Here is a 14469-nt window from a genome sequence, read left to right as displayed (position 1 = left end):
AATAATGAGAGGGGAGATACCTTGGGTGTCCTATTGTAGCTCTTTAATATTTTAATCCCTATGTTTCAAAAAGTAGGGTTTCTGCTGCTGAAAATTCCTGCAAAAATTTCTTTAATTTTCAGTATTGAAGTCTGGAAAAATAGTTGACCACTTTAGGTTTAAAAAAAAAAAAAAAATTAAAAAACCTGCTTTCAGACAGTTGTATTGGCATATTATTATTTTATTTATGTTTTGCCAAAAAAAAAAAAAAGCTTCAGAATTCTCCATGGCATTTTCTTGCTTTGGTTGAGCAGATACTTTTTTTGTTTTAAAAATAATAAATGTTTTACAAAAAGAAAATAAGTTAAGTGCCTCCAGATCCTACACAAGCTCCAACCCAAGCTTATCTTTGGGGACTTGCTTATGCTTTCTTAAGACAAAGTGTTGCTGGAGCAGTAGTATCCAAATGAACAATCAAGGCCATATAACTTTATTATTACCAAATCTGCTGTATTTCACACATTCACACTCTCTTCACTTCCAGCTATTCAATCCACCTCTATGTTTTCCATAAAATACTCTTAGAGCTGAGCTGTTGATGCCAGCTCTGATCTAAAATGCTGTGATGATTAAGTGTCCTCCATACTCCACTAAATGGAATAAATAACATTATTAATTCAGTATGCAATTGTCTGGCTTACTACACTGAGCTTAATATTTAATATAATGTAATGGAGCTTTATTTCCAGCTACTGGATGCCTTCCCTTAATTTGCCTCTTCAGTCATCAGGCTGCAATAGCTTTGCTTAAAATATTGTTCCACCTGAAGCGCAGAGAAGAAATTCCCCACTAAAACTGGAGCAGAGATCAGACATGAGCAAGTGTTCTGGGTTCCGAGGGGAGGCTCACAGGGCTCCAGAGCATGTTAGGAGTACAGGTGTGGATGCTGTTGATGTCATGTCATAACTGTGGTAACTCAGGCTTGCTCCTGAGCGCATGTAAAATTTTGCGGCTCATTCAGCTCATGATGGCCACGTGGTCCTGAGTTTCTTGAGAAACAAGGACAGAAGGTGCCTGAACTCTGACATTAATGTAAACTCCCAGCCGATCTGCTAGAGGTAACGCTGTTGCTTTGGATGGATATTTGTCTGGCACAGTTATAATGTGCAATCAAAAAGTGGAGTTAAATCAGAGACCTGGGATTCTTCCCAAATGAAAATCAAGGGGATGAATTCACCCTGGTATCTTTTAAGCAGCCTGGATACAAAGCAAATTGTTCAGAGCTGGCTACTGTGTGCCAAAACCTTCAGCTTTATTAATCTAAAATATTCCAGCATAAGAAAAAGCAATTCAGGATTATTCTCTGCTTTGTCTGGTTTAGATCTTAAACTCCTGAGGACAGGGGCTGCCTTGCAATGCCTGTCGCTGGGGCCTTAATGATGATCCACCCCATTCAGTGCAGTGATAATGAAATGAGCTCTTTGCAGTAGTTTTGCCTTGTTCTGTAGGCCTGGGCAATAGGCAATCCTCTTGTGTAAGGTTTCAGAGATTTGGCTCACAAAGCACCTGATGATGGAGTTTTATAGCCAATTTTACTGCTGGTGAGTTTCTGTTAGCAGAGAGCTAATCTGAATGCATGTATATGCGGAAAACACAGTTTACATCACCTGGCAAATTTATGCTGGACCTTCTCATCCAGTCCAGGGATAGAAACAGGATGATTTGTATGATCTCCCTGGCCAATCACAAGCATTTAATTGGAAAGGTTCAAAATTCCATCTAAAATCACAGTGTGAAACGTTTTTAAAAATGCTAGGAAGTTATTTTCAGAGTTGACCTGGATTTGCACAGCACTAGTAATGCAAAGGCAAAAAACAGCTGGAGGTGTAAGTGGGAAGAGAACAGAAAAGGCTTCTCAAGGGGATTTTTTTTCTGGAAAACAGGAGGGGAATGAGATATTGTTGCTTCAAATATCTGATGAACAAAGAAGGAAAGCATGAACCTGGGAGCTGGCAAGACAGCCAGGTCAAGTGTCTGCCAGCATTAGTATGATCCAAACCGCCGGGCCTACTGCAGAAAAGGATTTTGCCACTGGTTATCCTGGGACCAGGCTGTGGCATGTGAACTCTCATGTGTCAAAACATGACTGAACTGCTTTTCTCTGTTGGACACCCATGTCTTTGCTCTCAATGCAAATTTGTTCTTAACATGGTTCCACTGGAGCTTTATTCTTTGACAAGGGTATTTTAAATGTCCTACGTAAGGTTCTTCATGCAGAGAAAGGAAATTTGAGATGTGTAGTTCTTCCATATCGCCTTATATTTGTCACAGAAGATATTAGAAAGCTGGCAGTTTGGCAGCAGGAGTCTGATCAAACCTGAACTCATAGGAAAATCTGTAGCTTCAGTAGGATTGTTTATGGAGGATTCATGATCAGCATATATAAGGCTACTTCATAGCTAGCCCTTGATTGTAATTCAGATACACAGAGAAGTTGCAAGGAAAACGTAAGTGCCGCTTCCTTGAAAGGCCTTTTTCCTTTCTGCCTCAGGAGAGGCATGCAACATCTTGGGTGTTGCATGCCTGGGCTTACAAACTATTGGGTTACACAAATGCTTGCACTGGATGTGTTAGGAGATGGTGTCGGCTTTTTTTTTTCCCCTATCATAACAAAATGGCATCCTGGCATGGCATCCATGGCATCCTGGCCAATGGCATCCTGGCTTGTATCAAAAATAGCATGGCCAGCAGGACTAGGGAAGTGATCGTGCCCCTGTACTCGGCACTGGTGAGGCCGCACATCGAATGCTGTGTGCAGTTTTGTGCCCCTCACTACAAGAGAGACATTGGGGGGCTGGAGCGTGTCCAGAGAAGGGCAACGAAGCTGGTGAAGGGTCTGGAGCACAAGGCTGATGGGGAGCGGCTGAGGGACCTGGGGTTGTTCAGCCTGGAGAAAAGGAGGCTGAGGGGAGACCTCATCGCTCTCTACAACTGCCTGAAAGGAGGGTGTGGAGAGGTGGGGTCGGTCTCTTCTCCCAGGTAACAAGTGATAGGACGAGAGGAAATGGCCTCAAGTTGTGCCAGGGGAGGTTTAGACTGGATATTAGGAAATTTTACTTCACTGAAAGGGTTGTCCAGCACTGGAACAGGCTGCCCAGGGAAGTGGTTGAGTCCCCATCCCTGGAGATATTTAAAAGCCGTTTGGATGAGGTGCTTAGGGACATGGTGTAGTGGTGGACTTGGTAGTGTTAGGTTTACGGCTGGACTTGATGATTTCAAAGGTCTTTTCCAACCTATATGATTCTGTGATTCTGTGAAATGCATGTTCACAGCGACATCCTTTCCATAAAGTGAAATAGTTCTTGGAAAACTGTTACATTTCTAGTTGTGCCAGAGATTCTGTTGTCTGCTGCTGTATCACAATATATCTTAACAGTGTCACTCTCTCAGAAGTAGCATTGTATTGCTGGTCTCTAAAACTCCAAGAAAACCTACTCTGCAGCCAGTCCTAAGGGGTACAGAAATCCATCAGGATTTCAATCCAGAGCGTACCTGGGAAGTGTGAGAATGATGCAGCGTTCTTTGTGCTTGGCTTGTTCCTTGTAGCAGCTATATTGGACTCTGGAAAAAATAGCATCCATTATTACTGCCAGCTTTCCACTACTCTTCTCATGTGCCTTTATAGCCCCAAAATGCAGCCAGGGCCAGAATTGTTCCAGAAGTACAATGTGTTCGTGTATTGCTTTGGATGGGAGATGGTAGAATGGTGCCACAATTTTCCCGAGTATTGAGAGCTTTCCAGCAAGTTCTGGCTGGTCGCTGTGGCGAGGTCAAAGCATTGGCAGAGACAACCTCAAAGATGTCTTATGCCATTTCTCAATGAGTATGGTTGGTTGGTTGTCTTCAAAGTGTCAGCACTTCCTGCAGAATGGAAACAACAAGGTTTTGTCTAGGAAACATCCAAATTTGGCCTTTGTGAAACCTTTTGAAGTCTTCCAGCTGAAAAACAGAAAGCTCCCCAGGCTTGAGTATGTGTATTTGTTGGTACTTCACAACTGCTGAGGGCTAAAAAGTACAAGAAAGTCCTGGGATCTGTGCTAGGAGGGTGCAATAGATGATGATGAATAGTAGATGAACGTGCAGCAGCATGTTGCTTTGAGCCCTCCCCTATTGTCCTCCAAAAGAAGCTTGATGGCAAATTTGTCTTCCAAGCCACAAATGAGAAAATGCACTGCTTCATGTTCCCTGTACTTTATAGTAACTTTACTGTAGTTGGTCAGGTTAATTCATCTTGGCCCTGGCTTTTTTTAATGCTCCCTGGTATATATTCTTCTCAGATGAAAAACCACCTGTTTTTCCAATCCACTGCTATGTCTATGTTTTAAGAGAGGGGAACATTGTATGAAGTCCTGCTCCTGTTCTGAATTGCCTCCCTGTATCGGGATGCCAGTTTTGCCATGTCCCAACCAGCTCATGTCTTTTATAGGTGCAGAAACTACAAGGAAGTCCCTGAAGTGGCAATTTGGTGAGAGCTCTTCTACCTTTAGGGTTGCATTAGAAGGCATTTGTACACTGCTTTTGTCAGCAGTATAGTAATCTCTACTGAAAGCTGAGCAAGGGAAAATCCCAGGCCAGCTGGGCTGAAGGAACTTCTTGTATCTGCAAGGCTAAACGGGAGGGAGGGAAGCACTGGATGAACTGGAACTGAGGTTGTGCTTTAAAGACTTCCGCACATAATAAAAGCTTTCAGGTGTACTTGGAGGGCAGGACACTGCACCACTAGATTTGCTCCAAGTACATTCTGGCTTGGTCCTTTTGAAGGACAGCAAGAGCAAATTACTTTGGGTCTCTCTCAAAGCATCTCTAGGACACGTGGGGCTCTTTAACTCCATGCAAGCAGCTTTTTTGAAGTTTGCTGCTTAACAGTCTGTGCATGTGACAAGGCAATTACATTGGCCCATGGCACTACTGGGTTCCTAGGCCATCTTATGAGCCCCAGGAACGAAAAGCTATGTGCCACACAGGTCACTGGAGTCCAGTTGGTTGTGTCAGCTACCTATCTCAAATAACAGCAAGAACAGATGACATTCCAGTGGAAACTTCCTTACAAGGAAATACTTCAGATTCCAGATGTTCAGGATTTCTCTGCATATTTGTAAAGTTAAAATGTTCCTTTAGGACTTGGTCAGCATAATTATCAGTACTACGGTTTTGCTTTTAAACTGTATGTGAATTTTGTGAATGCTGTGTGATTTGTGTGCTAGTTGGTCACTCTCTACACTAGAGCTCAGAAGCCCTTGCCAGTGACAGGAGACAATGATCTTGCAACAAGACAATCTCACAATACATTGGTAGAGGTTTAAGTGATTTGTGTACTACTATTAACCAAGTGACAGAGCCAATATTTCTTTTCCCTCTGCCCTCCATCTAAATCATGGCTTATACCAGTGAAAAACTTGACTGTTTTGTCCCTGCGCTGGCTGGGGAAAAGGGTTTGTGTGTATGCTTGCTAATTGGGAAAAGGTGTTTTATGTGATATAAATGAGCTCCCTGCACTCACTGTCCTTATTACATGGATTATCCCTTTCTAGATTTGAAAGCATCCTCTGAGCAATGAGTCATAACACACACACAAGACGTCCCTGGGGAGTCAGATGCAGACAGCCTTATCCAGAGCATCAGCTGTGCCCTTCTTCTCTTTCCACAGACAGAGCAAAGGCCCAAGGGGGCATCCTGCCTCCCTGCAAGGAAGGAGCTTTGCCTTCTATCAGCTACCTAAAGACATGTCTGGTTTTCCATCTATTCTGATGAGAAGATCTCATTTCTTTCTGCAGACCCTGCCCATTTCTGCCTTAAAACAATCACTGGTACTCCACTGCATGGCCTAAAGCTTTACTGTCTGTTTCAGGAGATACTGCTCTGTCTCCTTTGCCTGTCTAAGGTACCGACATCCAACTTCTACATCTGGTTGCTTTCGTAGGTGCTGTGAATCTGGCCTGGTGGTCTTTCAAGTAGTGCAGAGTCTGAGGGGATGGGGAGATCTGAGCAGCATCAGAACTCTGATATCTTTTCTCTTCATTTAGCACATTTGCCAGTGTACAGCAGCCGGACATGATTTCTCCCTGCACACAGACCCAGAGCATTAGCACAAATATGTTAGTAAATCTCATTCCTTGCCCAGCATTTCAGAAGTGTCCTTAATGCTATGGGAAATTGGCCTTGCGTGTGTCCAGAAGGGGATGTTTCAGGCTTGATCACCCATTCAACCCTTAGCTTGCTCATTTGTGCTGGCTTCTGCATGCACTGATGGGCTATTTATTGAACATATATAAAATTATACACGTTCCTTTTCCAGGTTAAGTAAAGGTGGCCCATCCACCTAGGTAAAGACCGGTTAAGCTGCCCAGTTCCCACTCCCCAGGGCCCTTCTCTTGGGCTGGGGGGGCAGTAGGATCAGGAGAAAATAGTTCCTTTGGCAGGGGGGAACTGGAGTGCAAAATTAACAGCCCACAACCCCCTGACCAGCAGTACTGTATTCAGGAAGACTTGTCTCTCCACAGGGGCTGGCCTGCACTCTTTATCCACCCTCTGACATGATCCTATATCCAGACACTTAAGAAGAAGAAAAAAGAAACAAAACTGAAAGCTGCTATTTTTAAACTCTGCCTTTGGCTCTCTTTGCCGCACTCTGCTTTCCTCCCTGTGATTCAAACAGTGTTCTTTTGAGAACTAGGCACCAGGGCCCTGCGGTTTCCTGGTACTTGGAACATAAAATCTCCTAATTCTTCTCTCACAGCAAGCTTCAGAGGCTGGGGAGTGACTGATATTTTCTATCGCTTCATTAATAGTCACGGCACAGTAGTTTCCTAATCTGTTTTCACACCGCTTTTTATTTTTAATAATTCGTCTTCCAAATTTTCTCAGCCCTCCATGTCACACAAAGCAAATGCTGTTTGCTCCCCTCCTGCCTTTTAACTGGTGGGTTGAGACCTTCAGGAGCTGGTGAGGCAGAGCTGTCTGAGAGCTGGGAAGCTGGGAGACCTGCCTCAAGGAGCTTTCCCATGTTTGTTTTAACAAGCTTGGCAAATATACTGGGGATGTGTCCCAGAGTGATCGATTGCTGGGATAAATTGGGAGTAACTACTGCAAGGGAAAGTCTCCTCCTATTGCTCTGCCGGCTGATACTGGCACCCACGGTTGTTAGTGTTGCAATGCTGTCTGCAGTGCAGAAGATAAAAGATAAACCATGCCCCAGAGAATCTGCAATCTGGGCAGGCAAAGGGGAAGAGAAGCGAAGGCAGAAGGTACTTGAGTCTCAGACACCAGTACAGCAGGCATTGATGACTGGTAGAGACCACCTCTACCTACCCCCTGTATGGTGCTGCCCTAGCCCAGCCCCACCACTAAATTAGGGATGCTGACTGTGCGTGGAGTTCGTGGGTGGGTCTGGAAGATGCCCTAGATCCTGAGGGAAGAGTGTGGCATTAAAGTCTAGTTCACTTCTCTGCGAGGAAGGTCTGTTGAGAGAACTGATGATGGCTGTGCTCAGAGCTACTCAGCAATTTGGAGCACATAACAGACCTCTCTGCACCAGTGCTTCAGGCCCTGCTGTTTGTTCCTTTTGGTTCACACGGTCTTTAAGCAGCATTTTCCACTCTCGCATGTAAAATGAATTTGTCTCAGCTGGTAACCCACAATGGTAATTCCCCTGCAGGCTGAGGGCTGTGTCTTACTTGCGTATGTACCAAGTAGATAGCACTTAATATGCGTACGTGTGCATTTCATACAGATAAACAGTGTATCACAACAACTGCAGCCCTCTCAGTGGGGAGGGTATGTGGGGCTGTGGGTTGGTGGTCTGCAATGGCCCAACTAAACTGAAACCTAAATGCTGGGGCCTTCTTGGGAAAGGAGAACTTCACCCTTTTTCCTGAGAGCCTCTGCTCACTGCTATCACTGTGCACAGTGAGAAAGCTTGTGCCACAGTCCATCTTCCCAGCTTCGTGTCCACCCTTGGCTCTCCCCTTCTCCAAATCAGACCTGCTTTGGAGTCCTCTGTGACTAAGACAACCTGCCTCTCCCATGGAGGGCAACAGGATTAATCTACTTGGCAACCAGCACGGACAATCTGTAGTGTCTCAACTGTTTCTCTGTGCCCCTTACACACCTCCACCTATCGATTTTAGTCTGGGGAATTACGAGTTTAAAAGCTGGATGTTAGACCTATTTCTGGTGGTAAATGAGGCGCTCAGGGCACAGGAATGAAGCAAATCCCTGGCAGAGAAACAGAGCCAGGGAAGACCTGGGATGTCTCCTGCTGATCATGCCCTTCCCCACCACATCTTCGGAGATAAAGCTATCTCAGATAAAGGCAGAAAACGCAGTGGGACCCATTTGCCAAGAGGCTTGGGCATCAGCACATGAGATGGGGGGGGAAAACAGGGACAAGGGCTAGCTTTTGTGAGCCAATTCCTCGCTACCACAGTGTTCAAGCTACATCTCCTCATTGCCTTGTAAACACCTGGAACCTTTACCTGTAAATGAGTTGGCTTTCCCAGGTTAAACAACTTGCTGTGCAGCTGGGACTCTCTGGCATGTCTGCAATAATCCTGAACTCGCTGTAAATTGCTTTTTCATTCAACCCAACTTGGAAAAAGGCAGACAGGCTGTAGTCTAAACACCCCAAGAGTCTGTATTTGCTTTGTTCCCTATGTGTTCCAGCACACTCTGCTCCCCTGTGATTTAAAACAATGTGTCTTTGTGCTTATCTTCTGGGTTTGGCAAGGCAGTTTTTACCTCTTAGATTTTGTCTCAACAGGAGAAATTGCTGTCTAACTGATCCTTTGTAGATTTCTGACCAAAACCATCCAGTGCAGCATATGGTAAGTCATTCAATGTTTTATAAACTCAGACCCTCAACTGTAGCTATTTATGGGTGGAAACTGGCATATCAATAGTTTCTTTTGGTTACAAGGGTAATTCTGGCTTATGTTATTATGACATCTCAGTTTGGGTTTCTCCAGCCCTTCCTTAGAGTATAATGCCTTTGACTTTACATTTGTTGTTTCTGGTGCCTGCCACAGCAGCTTAGCACTGTGGTGTGTCAGCAAGGGAAGAATCTCAGCCACACTCCCCTTGCTCCAAAAAACACAGGCCCTTATTACTTATGTTAAAGAAGAAGATTTGTGCCCTGATGTTACACGTGGCAACAGTGTGTGAGGACATGGCTTTGGATGATCCTATCTGTTACTGCACTGATGTATCCATTCTTAGTCATGTCATCCTCTGGAGGAAAAAAAAAAAAAGGTGAGACAGTAGATAAATTAGTATGACGTGTGGGATGGCTTTGTTTAAGTTCTCTTGACTCTAGCCATCAGCAGTTGACTGATGCCTGCAGCGGAGAATAGTTGGGACTTTTTGCAACCTCAGCAAGTGTGAGGGATACACTGTACAGTGGTGGAGAGAAACTGTGCTGGCAACCTCCCTGCTTGTGTAGAAAGCAGGACTGGTTTTGCTACACCAGCATATTTCTATCACTGCAGTTATGCAGCTTTCAGCCTGTGATGTTGCTCTGTGCTAGGTTGTTGTGCCACCACTTAGGGCACTCGTGTGCCCTAATTCCAGCACGGGTTTAGGAGGTAAAACTTCTCATAGTTGTTTGGATCGTGTGAATTTCCTCTGTGTATCTACTTCTGGTATCTCAGAAATGGTTGTCATGCACTGCAGGGGTCACCTGCAAACTAGGCTGACTCCTTAAAGGTGAAATGGTACCTGTGCTTAGGAGACTTGGCCCACCTTCTCCCCTGAGGAAGTGCTTCCAGGCCACTTTTGGGAGAGAGTTTCTGGGTTTGCACTTGCATTGACAAAGGAGGTCCCCAGCCTGTTGGACTCTTCATCCAGCACCTCCTGCTAGCACTGAATGCACCATGCATGTTATGCAAATGTTTTTTATTACTTCCAGACACGAGCTCTTCTTGAGTTTCCTTTGTGGTTAATGCAGCCCATCTGTAGTTTAAAAAAAGCAATGCTCATCTCTCTTGCTTTTGGTATTTTGGGTAGTGCTATACTCAGGTGACCATTGTAAATGTGTTGCTTTCACTTTGCACCTGATTTTTCCCAAGTCTGGAGCTTTGGAGTCTCTTAGTTGTTCCAAGATGTGCCTACTTTCTCAAGGATCTTTATTTTGGGTGCGGGGAGAAAGACTGAATATAAGAACTTCAAGGGGAATCAGTAAGATATAGACTGTTCTGCTCTACAAGTAGCAGTGGGCTTGGAGCTCTCCTGACTTCAAGGGCCACCTGCTGCACGGAGACACAAGGAACTCTGGACTAGGTAAAGTGAGGAGGGCTCACTTCCAAGGAGGCCTGATATGTTATGCCGCACTAAAATGTCAGTCCAACAGCCATCTCTCCAAATTCTTCCTTGCCGTGGCCAAGAATGTATCTAGAGGGAGATATTCAAATGCAGCTCTTCTGCCTGATAGTTTTCCTTGTTTCAACACAGCCCCTTGCAGGAATAACTCTAAGGAATGGATTGCTCTTCACCCCAGGCTTTCTTACACAGTGAGGAGCTATAAGGAAGTAATATAGTTCCTTACGCTACCATTACACCTTGCAATGGGCTGGAGAACTCGGAGCAAGCCCAGCAGCCCAGAGAAGGAGTGCAAGGACCAAAGCAAGAAAGATGGACCCTTGCTCCTAGTCTAGCTTTCAAACTTTGCTTCCAGCGTAGCATTCTGTCAAGTATGATGGCAAAAGTCACATGGCTTAAAGTGTGCAGCCCAAACCCAAGAATTATCTTCAGTAAATCTGCCAGTAAAAAAAAAAGAATGTCCCCTCTTTTTTTTTAAGGATCAGAATATGCCAGAACAGCATTTAGACATATATTGACACACTAACATCAAACATGAGCTGTCTCTTAAAAGCAGAATATGGGATTATCAGAGACAAAACAAGACTCGGACATTGGCAAGGAAGCACTCTCCATGCCTGACTGAGCTGACGTTTCCTAATTGCAACCAGAGAGCTTACTCTGTGTAAGAGTTTAAAAACTTTACCTTTTTTCCGAATCATAGTGGTTTGCCCCTGTGAAAGCTATTTCCCTCATTGTTCATTCTTCAGAATAATTACCAACTAGCAGTATTTAAAATTTCTCTTCACTTCCTCTTTTTTCTTTCTTTCTTTTTTGATGTGTGTCACCATTTCAGCTCTGTAGCCATCCTGCTCTTGGGTTAACCAAGCAGAGATGGTCAGAACTCTGCAATGCTCAGAGTTGGGCCAGGGAAAGGTGGTTACCCTGGCATGGAGTTGCCTTTAACCCGTGGCCTTCATCTTTTCTGTTGGTCTCCGGGCTTTGACTCCCACAGCCAAGGAAATGTGTACTGGAGTCCAGATTTAGTGTTTTGCACTTGGGACAAAACCCTCCCCTCTAACTTTCACATTCCTGCATTTCTGAGTTCTGCCCAGTAGCAGAATTAGAATGAGCAAAATACCACAGGAAAGATGATGCTGAAAGAAGTATTTATTAACTGTCTTACCAGATGCAGAATGGTAGAAAGCATATCCAGCCCAGATATATCTAGCCAAATTTAACTGAAGGTCATGAATCTGCAGAGGTCCAGCACAGCTTTTCTGACTACATGCCCAACAGACATGCCCATGCTCTTGCTTGAGCGTATCCTATCTCTAATGTAGACGTTGCCTTACTGAACTTAGCATTTTTCCCTTCCAAGCACCCCAGTTGAAATTCAGCAAGGTGCTAAGAAGCTAAGAGCTTGTGTTTTCAAAGAGGGTTAATACTTTTAAAAGTTTCAATTTGGGAAAGTCTGAATCTTGAGAGACCAAACTTTTCAGCAAGTACCTTCCACTTGAAAGTTTAGTGTCTCTTGCAGTGTCTGGGGATGGTTCTGCCAAGTCACTGGTCACTTTGTGACATGCAGCAGTGAGGTCTTTAGTCCAAAGTCAGGGTCTCCTGGAAGTGTGTGGCAGGGATGGGCAGTTTCTCAGGCCTTGATTTCAAAAGGTAGCAAAAACAACATGACCAGTTCAAGAATGTCACATCCCACTGGTCTGTGTGCGTGCTTATCTTTAACGATAGACTTTCAAAGGATCTTGGATAAGAACCAAAAGGAGAGCTTTGAGAATTCACTCATACAGAATAATTGTACTTAACCTATGCTGTCAGTTCACACCATATCATCTTAAGGAATAATAAATAAGCAGTCTACATTCTTACAGTAACCTTTCGCTATCCAGTACCAGGAGGTGAGGGGACAAGTGCCTTCCCAGACATCAGGTATGCCTTGGTGGTGGTGGGAGTGTTTAGTTTTGTTTTTAAACTTGACAGTAGCAGTGAGGGGATGAAGTTAAAATGCAATCATTCTGAGTCAAATGGTAAGGCCTAGGAAAACAGATGTGGGGTGTGTGCCATGAGCCAAGATCAACTTCACAAAACTAAAAAAATTAGTTCTACAAAAATGGAGGGGGGGGGTGAATTATAGTCAGTGTTGTGATGGATGGGAGCAAGGAAATAGCTCAGAAAAGTTAAACGACAACCGAATCTGCAGCACAAAAATGTTAACTTTCTGGTGCTTTTATTTTGTCATAGGTAGGAAATTTTTTCAATAGTATCTGAAGGGTATTAGTTACTATCTTCCTCTGATATAAAATGGAAGGGACAGAGGCTTTTATTTCTCTGAACTGCTTCTGCACTCATCTCCAGACCAAAATTGCCCTCCTGTTTAAAATTCTGAGCATATAGACCTAATCTTTGTCTCCTCTTTCCCTGGGACTTTTTGTTGTTGTAGCAACTTTTTTTAATTTTCTGTCAAGAAAACACAAATAAAATGTTTCATTTCAGTCAATATTGGCAAAGTATAGCACTTTGGGACCATTGAGCTAACCCCAAATATTGCAAACCAATTCAGCACTAGATTGTATTTACCTGTTTTGCTTCTGGCCTAGCTTCTGCATCCAGGTTGTTTTTCTTATGGTGCTTCTCTGCATCATGTGTGTCACTGTATTGGGGGCACCTCATCAAAAATCAGGGCTAGTCAAGGAGCTAAGAGTTTTTTCCCCAAACTGGCTATTGATTTTGAGGCATTTAAGCACACACACCAAACACTCACCATCTTCTTAAAATGGACCAGCTCAGACCATTTTGAGCCCCTTGATGACTGGTTTCATCATAGTCAATCTTTTTCTGCTGACTTCAGAAGAGTGATCTGGAATACAGTTTTCATGACAGCTATTCAAAGGACCCAGTATTCTCTATCCTATGCCTCTGCCATCTCTGAGAGTCAGAACAAGTTCAGCTAGGCCAGCATAACTGTAATAAACTCTCTTAAGCAGGTACTGATTTCTACCTTCCAGACTGCCAGAAGTCATGGTAGGATAAGTGAAAGAAGCTTCTCATGTTCAGTATACCCCACGACCTGTCTCTTTCAGCTTTTCTGAATGTCTTAGCTGTGCCCTGCCAGAGAGGGACACCTGTTTCTATCCCCAGTGCCCCATCTGGTTCTCACCATAGACCTCTTGGGTGCATGGAGACCTGGTTGAAAACACAACCTGTGTCAGTTATTTCCTGCATGGTGCACTGTATTTTGAAGGCTTTGCTCTTTGGCTGTGGATCAGCAGTGTCCCTGTGCCACAGGTCTCTTCTCAGCACAGAAAAGGTTGCTAGCTCCATCCTCTGCTCTGGCTTCTCTTTTAAGTTTCCTCCTGTGAGTGCTCTGTAGGAGTGCATCAGCTTCAAGCCCTAGCCAGCAAGGCTGTCCATATTCAAGCAAGCACTGGTTCTTCTGGCACTTTTCTGTTAGCATCAGCATGTCTCTGGCTGTGTTACCAGAACCACCTCCCACAGGAAATTATCCCTCGCTGGACATCTCCTTCCTTGGATTAGCCAGGTCTGTTGTTTTGAAAACCCCATGCCACAACACAGTCCTGTTCCAGAGGACTCTTTCAGCTGTTGCTGAACAATATCCAGAAACATCATACAGTCCCTCACAGAAGAAAATGCAAGTTCTCTGTAAAAGTGACCCATGGCAAGTTCAGCTTCTGCATTAGAAGTCCTTCTGTATTTTGCATCCACACCCTTGGCTGTCATTGTTGACACTGTGAAAGAAAGCCTCCACTGCTGTTCATGGGGAGAAGCCCCTAGTCTGAGCACATTTTCCTGGAATCTACGCAGGGCTTGCAAATATTATTCTGTTTATTTCTCTAACACCTCTGAAAGCTCAGAGCAGTTTTTCAAGGCTTCCCACAAGCTAAACCAAGCCAAAGGTTCCCTGGCCAACAATCATCAATAATATTGAGCTGCTACTTAAGCTCTGCTGTCCTTAGATGAATTGACAGCTCTTTCCTTCCAGGGGAAGATAACATCTTTGCTCTAGAAAGATGAGGTGCCTGTCACCTGGTCTCCTCTGCCTTTTTTGAAGCTTTTCAGAGAAGCAATGGAAGGTGTTGATGTATTGCCCTGAGTCATTAACAGAAC

General features: G+C 44.3%; 1 long non-coding RNA gene across 1 annotated transcript in view; it reads left to right on the top strand.

The window, feature by feature from the left end:
- The window catches only part of LOC142416668 (uncharacterized), a 35656-nt gene extending 25371 nt beyond the window's left edge, over positions 1 to 10285 (top strand). Inside the window, exons 5-6 of the long non-coding RNA XR_012777789.1 lie at positions 8798 to 8865; positions 10177 to 10285. This is a non-coding gene — a long non-coding RNA (uncharacterized LOC142416668). The remainder of the gene's footprint in view (positions 1 to 8797; positions 8866 to 10176) is intronic.
- Positions 10286 to 14469: the final 4184 nt, after the last annotated feature.

The sequence above is a fragment of the Mycteria americana genome, chromosome 13 (genome assembly GCF_035582795.1).
Source record: "Mycteria americana isolate JAX WOST 10 ecotype Jacksonville Zoo and Gardens chromosome 13, USCA_MyAme_1.0, whole genome shotgun sequence".
Classification (NCBI taxonomy): domain Eukaryota; kingdom Metazoa; phylum Chordata; class Aves; order Ciconiiformes; family Ciconiidae; genus Mycteria; species Mycteria americana.
This window is presented reverse-complemented; position numbering and strand designations above follow the sequence as displayed.